Genomic DNA, 10,722 nt, shown 5'->3' with positions numbered 1-10,722 from the left:
TCTCCACCTTGCACCAACACTGCTAACACCCCTTCCGGACCCTCTGCACTACACTCGCTCTCTGGCTTATCATCTCTTTCCCCCCTCTCGCCTGATGATATTCTAAAACTGATCACATCTAAGCAGGCTGCCCTCTGCCCTCTCGATCCCATCCCCTACCCTCTTCTCCAATCAATTTCCAATTACCTCCTTCCTTTCTTTACCACCGTAATCAACTCTTCCCTATCCACAGGATCTGTCCTGGCTGCCTTCATGACAGCCAGAGTCAAGCCTCTTCTCAAGAAACCAACCCTTGACCTGTCTTCTGTCCACAACTACAGACCGGTATCCCTTCTCTCCTTCTTATCTAAAACCCTTGAATGCGCTGTATCTAACCAACTGCCTCACTCCAACTGCCAACCAACTCCTTCAGAACAACCTCCTTGACCCCCACCAATCCAGCTGTAAGGCTGGGCACTCTACTGCGACTACTCTCCTTGCTGTCACGGATGCTCTCCACTCTGCTCGAGCTTCCTCCCTCTCCTCTTTTCTCATCCTCCTGGACCTGTCTGCTGCCTTCGACACAGTAAACCACCCGATCCTTCTCTCCACCCTCTCAGAACTGGGCATCTCTGGCTCTGCACTCTCCTGGTTTGCTTTCTACCTGGCTGATCGCTTCTACCAGGTGACGTGAAGAGGATCGCTGTCCTCTCCACAAGCCCTCACCACTGTGGTTCCCCCAGGGCTCTGTCCTATGGCCTTTACTGTTCTCCCAGTCTATACTTATGTATTTTGGCTCTGTAATTTCCTCCCTTCCTGTCTTTCCTCTCCGACTCACATGAGGCGACATGTGTCTCTGCATGTCTTGCTGACATCTCTGCATGTCTGCAATTTTTTTTCAGAATACAAGTCTGAAAGTTGATTTTTTCTGAATAAAAGTCTGAAAGATTTTTTCTTTTTTTTCTGAATAAAAGCCTGAACAAAAAAAAATCTGAATAAAAGTCTGAACAAAAAAATTCGGAATAAAAGTCTGAAAAAAACATTCTAAAAGTCTGAACTTTTGTTTTCAGAATAAAAGTCTGAAACTTTTTTTTTTCAGAATAACTCTATTTTTAGATAGACCTGTTAGTAGAACAGCTCCTTTAGATAGGCCTGTTAGTAGAACAGCTCCTTTAGATAGGCCCTGTTAGTAGACCAGCTCCTTTAGATAGGCCTGTTAGTAGACCAGCTCCTTTAGATAGGTAGCTTTTATTACTGACTTTTATTACTGACATGTATAATATAACTTGTTTCGAGAAAGTACAATTTCCCACTACCGTGCCGACCCGTGCCGTACCCCGTGAGCCTGGTTTCTTTTGCTTTCTCCACTGCCAACCGAACAGTCCACCACCTCAAGCTCAACCTTAACAAGACTACTTGTTAAGCTACTAAGAGCTACTCTTCCTCCCCGGGAAAGCCTGCCCTCTCCAAGACTTCTCCATCACAGTTGAGAACTCTACTGTAACCTCCTCCTAAACAGCCAAGAACCTTGGAGTGATCCTTGGACTTATCCTGTGCGGCAAACATCAGAGCGACAGCACGCTCCTGTAGAGTCTTCCTCTACAACATCAGAAGGATACATCCATTCCCCACCAGAGACGCAGCTCAACTCTTGCAAAGCACTCCTGGCTCCCCATCTCCACCATCAGACCTCTGCAGCTCATCCAGAATGCTACCGCCCGTCTGCTTGTTCAACCTCCCCAAATTCTCTCATGTTACCCCTCTCCTTCGCATCCTTCACTGGCTCCCGATAGCAGCTCGCATCAGATTTAAGACCCTGGTGCTCACCTACTAGGCGGCAAAGGGAACAGCCTATGCCTACCTGCAAGCAATGATCACTCCCCAAACAGCAGCCTGTTCACTCCGCTTTTCCACCTCTGCTATGCAACTGGCTCCACCACCTCTACGCGGATGCTGCAGTCACGCTGCCTGGTCACGTCTCTTCACTATACTGGCTCCCCGCTGGTGGAACCAGCTTCCCACTGTATTGTTTCCAGAGTGTCATAATATTTTTTTTTTCTTCTAGCACGACAACTGCCAATGGCCCCATGCCTGAGCATAGATTACTTTTTCCTGTTATGACTGGTGGACAGATGGTTTACTTACTTAGTCAAATGTATTTGTTGTAAATCTCTTTGGTTAAAGGCGTCGGCTAAATGCCAAAAATGTAATGCAAATGTATGGCAATAATCAGCATTGTGTTGTGTGGCTCTAGGTTCAATCTAGACTGTCTCTGCATGCCGCAATGTCACCTCATAGAATTGCTATGCAGCTTGTACTTCTCTCCTTTACTCCTACATACTCATGGTCTTGTTGAAACTTTATTATAATAAAAGAGGGGGAGAAAAACTAATTCAAGTAGCATTTTCAAGTGCATAACAAATGCACATTAGAGAATGGAATGATAGAGAAGAATATGAAATCACTTGCAAATGTGTAGAAGTTGTTCTGCAGTTTTGTATTACTGACAGCAGGTGGTGTAGGTGTGCCATGTTTCATCTGAAGCTGCTTGGAGCAGCAGAGGCTTGAGTGATCGATTACAGCCAACCCTTGTCAAGAGAGATGAAAACAGAGATTCAGGCCCCATCAACACATCTGCTCCTTCCGAGCAGAGGAGACAGTGAATGATAATGTAAAATGCCTGAGAGGAAACACAGGTGGCCCTCAGATCAGATGTTATCATATTATGACAAACTACAGAGCCTTGTTTGAGTGCTCTGAGTTTGTCCTCAGGCTTTTATCGTTTTGTCCAACTGCACACAGCAATAAGAAAATGGGCCATGTTGTGCCTGGCAGCTCAGATGTCTGGAGCAAGGGTTCAGTGCTGCTTTTAGTCAAGTGATTCACAATGGGGAGACACACACTGTGTGTGTGTGTGTGTGTGTGTGTGTGTGTGTGTGTGTGTGTGTGTGTGTGTGTGTGTGTGTGAGAGAGAGAGAGAGAGAGAGAGAGAGAGAGAGAGAGAGAGAGAGAGAGAGAGAGAGAGAGAGAGAGAGAGAGAGAGAGAGAGAGAGAGAGAGAGAGAGAGAGAGAGAGAGAGAGAGAGAGCGCGTGCGTGCGTAAGTGGAATGGAGTTACATTTTGGAAGTTATTGCAGGGATTTGGGATTGCAGGGATGGATTTTCAGTTGGAGAGGTTTGATCCAGCAATCCTGAAGATAACGATATTAACACTGTACGAGTCCTGCCATCAAGGTCCAGGCTTAGTGGCAGAGGTAAACAAACAAAAACACAAACCCCAATTTGAAATCGTCTCACTTGAAACAATGGCCTAAGAGACCATTACTATTCCACTTCATCACACTGATTATCCCATTGTGAGAAAAGAGGAGCAATCAGAGCGGGGCTTGAACCAACAAGCCTGGACAACTACCTGCAGGGCCATACAGGCTCAGACTTCTCCAGGCAGAGGCCATTGTTCTTCATGTAAAAGTAATGTATACAGTATGTAGAGGTTTAATAGGCCCAAGCCAACGCTTTAGCATGGTACTTCTAAGTCCCGCAGCTGCAGAGATCTCACAGTACGAAGTGTTGCCAAAAGCCGCCACAGGAGCCGTGAAGGATGCAATATGCACTTGCAAACATCCATATTTGTGTACATTTTGTCAGCACGCAGAATTCTTTTTTATTGCCAAGTATTTTTGCATATACAGGAAATGTACTTGGTGTGGTTGGTACATAAGACATAAAGATACAAACAACAATATAATTTGAAAAAACAACAACAATGTAATAAACAACACTATATGAGCAAAAATAGTTTAAAAAGACAATGACAGAAAGGGGCAGTAGAACAATAATTATGTAGGCTGTAAATTAGAATATGTAAAGCTGTATGTGTGTGTGTGTGTGTGTGTGTGTGTGTGTGTCTGTGTGTGTGTGTGTGTGTGTGTGACAGGTGGGGGGGGGGGGGGGGGAGTGGAAGTCCCAGAGTCAATGAGAGGCAGGGGGCTTGTTTGTGAGACCCACTGCCATGGGAAAGAAACTGTTCAGGTGGCGCAAGGTTTTGGTCTTGATAGACTAGACTTTGGAAGTGGTGGTAACCGGGCTGGGAGGGATCAGCGATGATCTTGTGTATAACTTGACCATCACTTTCTGCGGCATCAATTTCTTCAGCTGCCGCAGGAAGAACATCCGAACCATCCAGCCCTGCTGAGCCTTCTTGACGGTGGAGGTGATGTTCTCCTCCCATCTGAGGTCTTGTGAAATGATTGTCCCCAGGAACCTGAATGACTCCACACTGCTTACTGGGGAGTCACACATGGTAAGCTGCTTACTGGGGAGTCACACATGATAAGGGGGGCAGTTGGGGCTGGGCTCCATCGGATTATTTACATTTACTTGTTATAGTCTTTAAGTTAAGTTCGATTATTTTGATCACTAATGAGCTCACACGTAATGTGATCAATTGTGAATTGTAATAGCTACATCGTGAACAGAGATAATATACCTTCATCAGAGCCAAACAGACAGTTTTACTGTAACACCATGTTTTGAAGCTACTTACTTTTGATGGGAGAATAATGTGGTGGTTACTTAGTGTGAGTGAAAAGCATGAAATCATTGGATCACAGGTTCATAACACAAGGCAAACAGCTCTGATAAGTGTTGCATACAGTGCCTTCGGAAAGTATTCAGACCCCTTCACCTTTTCCACATTTTGTTGTGTTATAGACTCAATTTAAAATTGATCAAATTATAATCCACACACAATACCCCAGAATGACAAAACAAAAACACGTTTTTACATTGAAATACAAGTAATACCTCGTAAGTATTCTGACCCTTTGCTATGACACTCTTAAAATGAGCTAAAATGCTAAAATGTCATCAACAAATCACTCAATAAGTTTAATTGAGTCCATCTTAATGCAAGGATAGTTCATGTCATTTTGGAATTAATATTTTTGTTTTTATAGGGTCTCTGAATTACATGTGTTACATGTGTGGATCAGGTTGTCATAAAATGAACAAATGGAGAGGATCACAACTGCTCAGGAATGTGACCCTGAGGCTTGGGGAGACTTCTAAAAACCTACAATGTTGAATAAAAACACATGCTGACAACATCATCTCAGTCACTCTACAAAATATTGGTCAGAATCCCATAATGGAAAATAATCTCATATCCATAATCCGTTTGCAACAATGAATTCAAGTGATACGGCAAAGAAAGTGGCTGGAAATTAGTTTATTTGGTTTTACTACAAAGCATTTTAGTGCAAATTCAGCACATGCAATGCAGTTTCCGCACGTGAAAAATAGTGGTAGCTGCATCAGGTTATGGGTATGTTTGTCACTGCCAGGGACTGGGGAGTTTGTCAGGATTCAGACAAATCTACACAGTGTGTAATTGATTCCTATCTATGCAAATTGATTCCTATGCAAAGAGACCCTATAAAAACAAAGATATTACATGAACTATTATCCTTGCATTAAGATGGACTAAATTGAACTTACTGAGTGATTTGTTGATGACACTTTTGCATTTTAGCTCATTTTAAGAGTGTCATAGCAAAGGGTCTGAATGCTTATGTAGCCTACATGAGGTATTTCTGTATTTCAATTTAATACATTTACTGAAATGTCAAAAAACGTGTTTTCGCTTTCTCATTCTGGGCCCGGGTACCTATTGTGCAGTGGCGGACTCAAGCTGTTTGAAGGGCAGGGGCGAAAAGAAAAACAGGGCACCTACTGCACAACATGGGACCTCATCGGTGCACATGGTCAAGTTTAGACCATTGGAAGGGCAGCCAATAGGGAACATCCTCTCATTTTGCCACTCAAAAGGGCACTTAAGAAAGACGTTTTTCAACCGTGGGGGCACCCCCCCCCCCAGAGTCCGCCAGTGCTATTGTGTGTGGATTGATGGCAAATTATTAATTTTTTAACCCATTTTAAATTGATTCTATGACACTACAAAATGTGGGAAAAGTGAAAGGGTCTGTAGCCTACATTCCGAAGGCACTGTGTCTAGCAGGCGCCTCACCGCGCACCTCACATGTTGGGCTATTTGTCCCGATTCCGCTACCCTGTCACAGCAGCTCTCAACGCAAAGGCACTCCACTCCCACTCTGCTATAGGCTACTTGGGGACGTAGAGACCTACTCTATTAAGTCTATTTCGAATAATACAGCTACTGTCAAATGGACGACGGAATAATATACAGCTATTGTCAAATTGGCTTTGTGAATAACCATATTCTTGGAGCTTCAAGAAAACATCGCATTATTTATGGTCTCGCTGGTATCACCCACAGTCGATTAGGCACACAGTGTAAATTCAAGGTGCAAACTGCCAAGGTCGTAAACATTAGAGAGAGGGTGACGCGACATGAACATTACTCACCACGGTGTTGGTAGCGACTCGCGTCTGCGCGCGCCCTGGCGGCACGGCCACATAGCAATCAGGTGGTAAAATGCAACTTTTATGGACAGCTTCTGAAGGCAGCTATTGCGTTATTGATATGATGGATGAACCGACCATGTGAAAAAAGGGACACAGTTAAAACCGGCAATGACAAACCAATGAAACGACCACGGCAAACATGAGCTCCTCTTTTCCTAAATCGGAATCCACCACCTCCTTGCTGAAATCTTCATCGGCCGGCAGAAGACCGGCGACACACCTCCCTGAACGGGCGACGGGAACCCGCCGAGGTCACCACCACCACCACCACCATCCTACAGACATTCACGTGAGCAACAATACTGCAGAGGAGTCCTTCTGGTCGGCTGAGTGCGACGTTAGTGCCCGGAGACCCCTGTGCCACCCTTCGCTCCACGGCCATCGGAACAGCGCAACTCCCCGGGGCAGTAAGAGCCGGTCTCAAGCCCGTGATCACGGCCACGTCCCCGCCGCTGCACACTCCCAGGACGACCTGCCGGAACAAAACGGTGGGGGCAGAGGGGTTAGGGAACGATGCAAATTATCCAAAAACACACACCGACACCACCGAAAATCTACCCGGGACGACCCACCACCACCGGAACACCACCGCAGCCACCCTCACTCTGCCCGCATAGCCCCCAGGACACCGTCCCTCTCTGATTGCAACGACGACACAGCGCCCTTCTTTGAACCGAGGAGGGACCGTACACGGGCCAGTTCGGCTGCCAGCGGGGATGTCAGCAGCATCCCGTCCCGAGCTTCATCCTCGCCGGTCCCGTTGTCCAGCCGGTCCTCCTCACGCCGCTCCGCCAGGTCTAGTGCGGCATCCTCTGTATCCGATTTCAATTTGCGCCCAATTCTCAACTCGGTCTATGGGCAGGTAAGGCCCTGGTAACAGTAGCTACACATGGCATTTAGAAAAATAAATGATAGGCTAATTTATCATATTCACAAAAGTATATGGTGAACGAACACACTATATGAATTGAGTTCATCAGGCAACAAAATTCCAATATGTTAGTTGTGGATGTGGAATTGTTAGGCTAAACTTGGGTTTTTAATGCTTAGTTTTATTAATGAGTTCCATTGGGCTCATTGACATTAGGTATACAATGTAAAGTGTCCTTGCTGTCTTATTGGATACATTCCAAGTTGTTTCATCTGCACCTTTACTGACAAGGCTGTATGATGAAATACTAGAGGAGTTATTTTACTGTAGCCTGTAGGCCTACAATGCAAAATAAAATAAAATAATGGTGAATGATGGATAAGGACAACATTGTATTTCAATAATAATGTGCATACTGCAGGGCATAGGACACATATGATACACATAATAATACATACACATACAAATATACAGTTGTCTTTAGTCTAATGTAGGGCTATGTTTTGAAGATGAAGTAATGCATCCATGCATCTATCAGACAAGCAGTCTCGGTTACATGAGTAGTAGTCTGTATGAAATTATTTGACAGTGCATGACAATTACTGAATTTGCTTTAAGGTTCACATTAGTTTAAGTGTTGTGTAATCTTAGCCATTGAACATGCCTTACTGAGCTCAGTAAATCAATAACATTAATAATAGATTTCCATGTCTGTGAAAGAGAACGGCAGAGTGCTTTAGTGAGTTGTCTTTATTGAAGCAGCTCTATTTATGAACCATGAAAGTGTCACCATGATCCAGAAAAAGAAAATCATCATGAAAGCAATGGTCGCTTTTAGGTGGACTGCACTGTTGATAATGGACCCATTTTCTCACCTGTGCCTTGTCAATGACATGGTGATCAATCAATATTATTCAATTTCCAATTACTCCCAATGTATAGTAATACTCATGTATGGGAATTATAGACAGTGAAGTATTCATAACAGCCAAACACAGAATGATGTAATCTTCTTTGACTGTTCAGTGTGGTTGTGGCACTTCTTGCAACCTTTAGGACTGAGAAAGACAGAGAAAGAGGGAGAGAGAGTAGATTGTCAGGAGTAGGAAGCCTGAAGTGTTGATTTGTATTAGACTGAAAACAAAGCTACTACAGCACATCTATTTATAAGTTATTCAAAAAGCTATGATGACGACGACAATATTGTCTCTCTTGCAAAGTCGTCACTGTGAAGTGTCTTGTCGTGATCACAGGTGTGTGGAGCTGTTTGGTGTTCTCCTTGTGTTAATGTACCCAGGCCTTTCTTATAAACTCCTGTCATGTGTTCTTAGATATCCCTGACGTTTAGTCACAGTAACTTACCCATGTACTATGCATACAAATAGCATAGGCCTTCACCCTGCCAATGTACTGATGATGTGACTTGGTGGTGGGTTTTGTGATATGAGGCATGTCCTATTCTCTGTTGCTCTCAATGAATATCCTGTGGTAGGTGTTGTATAGTATCTTGTCAACATTGGATTTAGGGGAAAGATGGGAAGAATGACATTTGTTTCTCGTTCTTGTGTATTTCTTGTTTGCAAATTGAAGCTGTTAGAGGTCAAAGCAGTCAGCCCTCAGCAATCCCTCCTTCGCTGCAGTTGTTCGGTCTCTCTGTTGTTTTATTTATCATCTGTGAGTCACCCAGGAAACATCTGCCCATTAAAACATACACTCAATATGAATCAGGTCTCCTATGAGACAGTGATGAAGAGGAGGTGAGAGATAGGAAGATAAATAACACGCGGTCTATCAGATCCCCATACAACATGTGATGCTCCAAGCACACATACAGGAACAATAAAGCTGCCCTCGCGTCATCCTGCTTTGGACAAATGATAACACCGTTACACTAACATTTGTGCCAAGCTCTGCCTCCCTCTTTTTTCCCTTCCAAGTTTGTCCCTCCCTGTTCTCCCCGTTCGATTGGCTCTGTATGTCTGTCAGGTCAGTGTGACCTTGACGTAGTCTGCAGATGGGGGTAGAGGGGAGGGGGAGGGGGAGGGGGAGGAGAGGGGCGAGAGCAGAGAATAGACGAATGACAGGGAAATAGGCGGTAGGAAATGGAGAGACCAGGTGAGCTGAGCATGAAAGATATTCATCTCTGGCTTATAAATACATTCCCCAAGAAGTACATCTAAAAAGGGATATTGTAATTCTGAATTCCATTCAGGGCTTGTTGTGAATAATGTCCATCATGTAAATGTAAAATTGCTTTATCAGAGTGGTGCAATCACCAGGGCTCCAAGAATTGCAATACATTTGCAATATTCAGGTAATCTACATATACGTATTTGTGTGTGTGTGTGTGTGTGTGTGTGTGTGTGTGTGTGTGTGTGTGTGTGTGTGTGTGTGTGCGTGCGTGCGCGTGGCATGTGCGTGTGTGTGTATGTGTGTGATGCAAACTGAGGATTGTGGTCTGATACGATTTATGAAGTTCATCATGACCCTAAGGAAGAGCTACAGTGCTCAGTGTGCTCCAGTCTGCTCCTCTCCTAGATGAATCACCTGAGAGAAAGAACATGTGAGGGAGGAAGGGTAGAAAACAGACAGGACACTCAGTCTGGATATATGCATCCTACTCGGTGCCAGGATCCTTCGGACTCTTGTGAGATCTTTAAGGATCCCACCGGTTCCCTTACATCTGTGTTTATTGCTGGTTTAATATTTGTAGCCTATTAATGAACGATAGTTCATAGAGCATGAGTGAATATGTGAGTAGGGAAGTTTTACATTTGTCACACACATGATATCGTTAACATTAAATCAGATTCAGATTCAGATTCAATTTAATTTAATTGTCATTGGCATAGTACATTCGGCATCTAGCCAGATGCAATAGGTGCAATAGTGCATAGTGCAAAAGCCATAAAGATATTATGTACAGTGAGTTATGTACAGACAAGGGTGAGATATTTGCAGTAAGATACTATATGCAGTAGATATGTACAGAGCAGGGGCAATGGTTATAAATACAGTACCTACAGTGTATGTACAGTGTGCAAAAACAGTAGTGGGCGAAAGCTGAGTTGAAGTCCTGAGTGGTAGGGGGAGTGTGCAATGTTCATCCTGTTGGGGGGTGGAGGGGCAGTTGTGTTACCCAAGCATAACTGTCTCATGGACTCATTTAAGGACTCATTAGATAGAGGTGAAAGGACTCATTAGATAGAGGTGTGCTTCTCCATCCAGATATATTGTTTAGTCAGAGGTCATTGTTATGGCTCGACTGTTAAGAGTCAGCTTATCCATAAAGCCCATAAAGTCTGCCAGTCCATAAAGTAGAACTTACTGAGGAGTTCGGAGAAAGGTAGATATGTAAAAATGTCTATAAGTGCTCTAATGTGGGGGGAAATGATTGTCATCTTCTCTTCATTTTTGGTTTCAGCT

The sequence above is a fragment of the Nansenia antarctica genome (genome assembly GCF_963989245.1).
Source record: "Nansenia antarctica genome assembly, chromosome: 5".
Lineage (NCBI taxonomy): Eukaryota > Metazoa > Chordata > Actinopteri > Argentiniformes > Microstomatidae > Nansenia > Nansenia antarctica.
Note: the sequence above shows the minus strand (reverse complement) of the source record.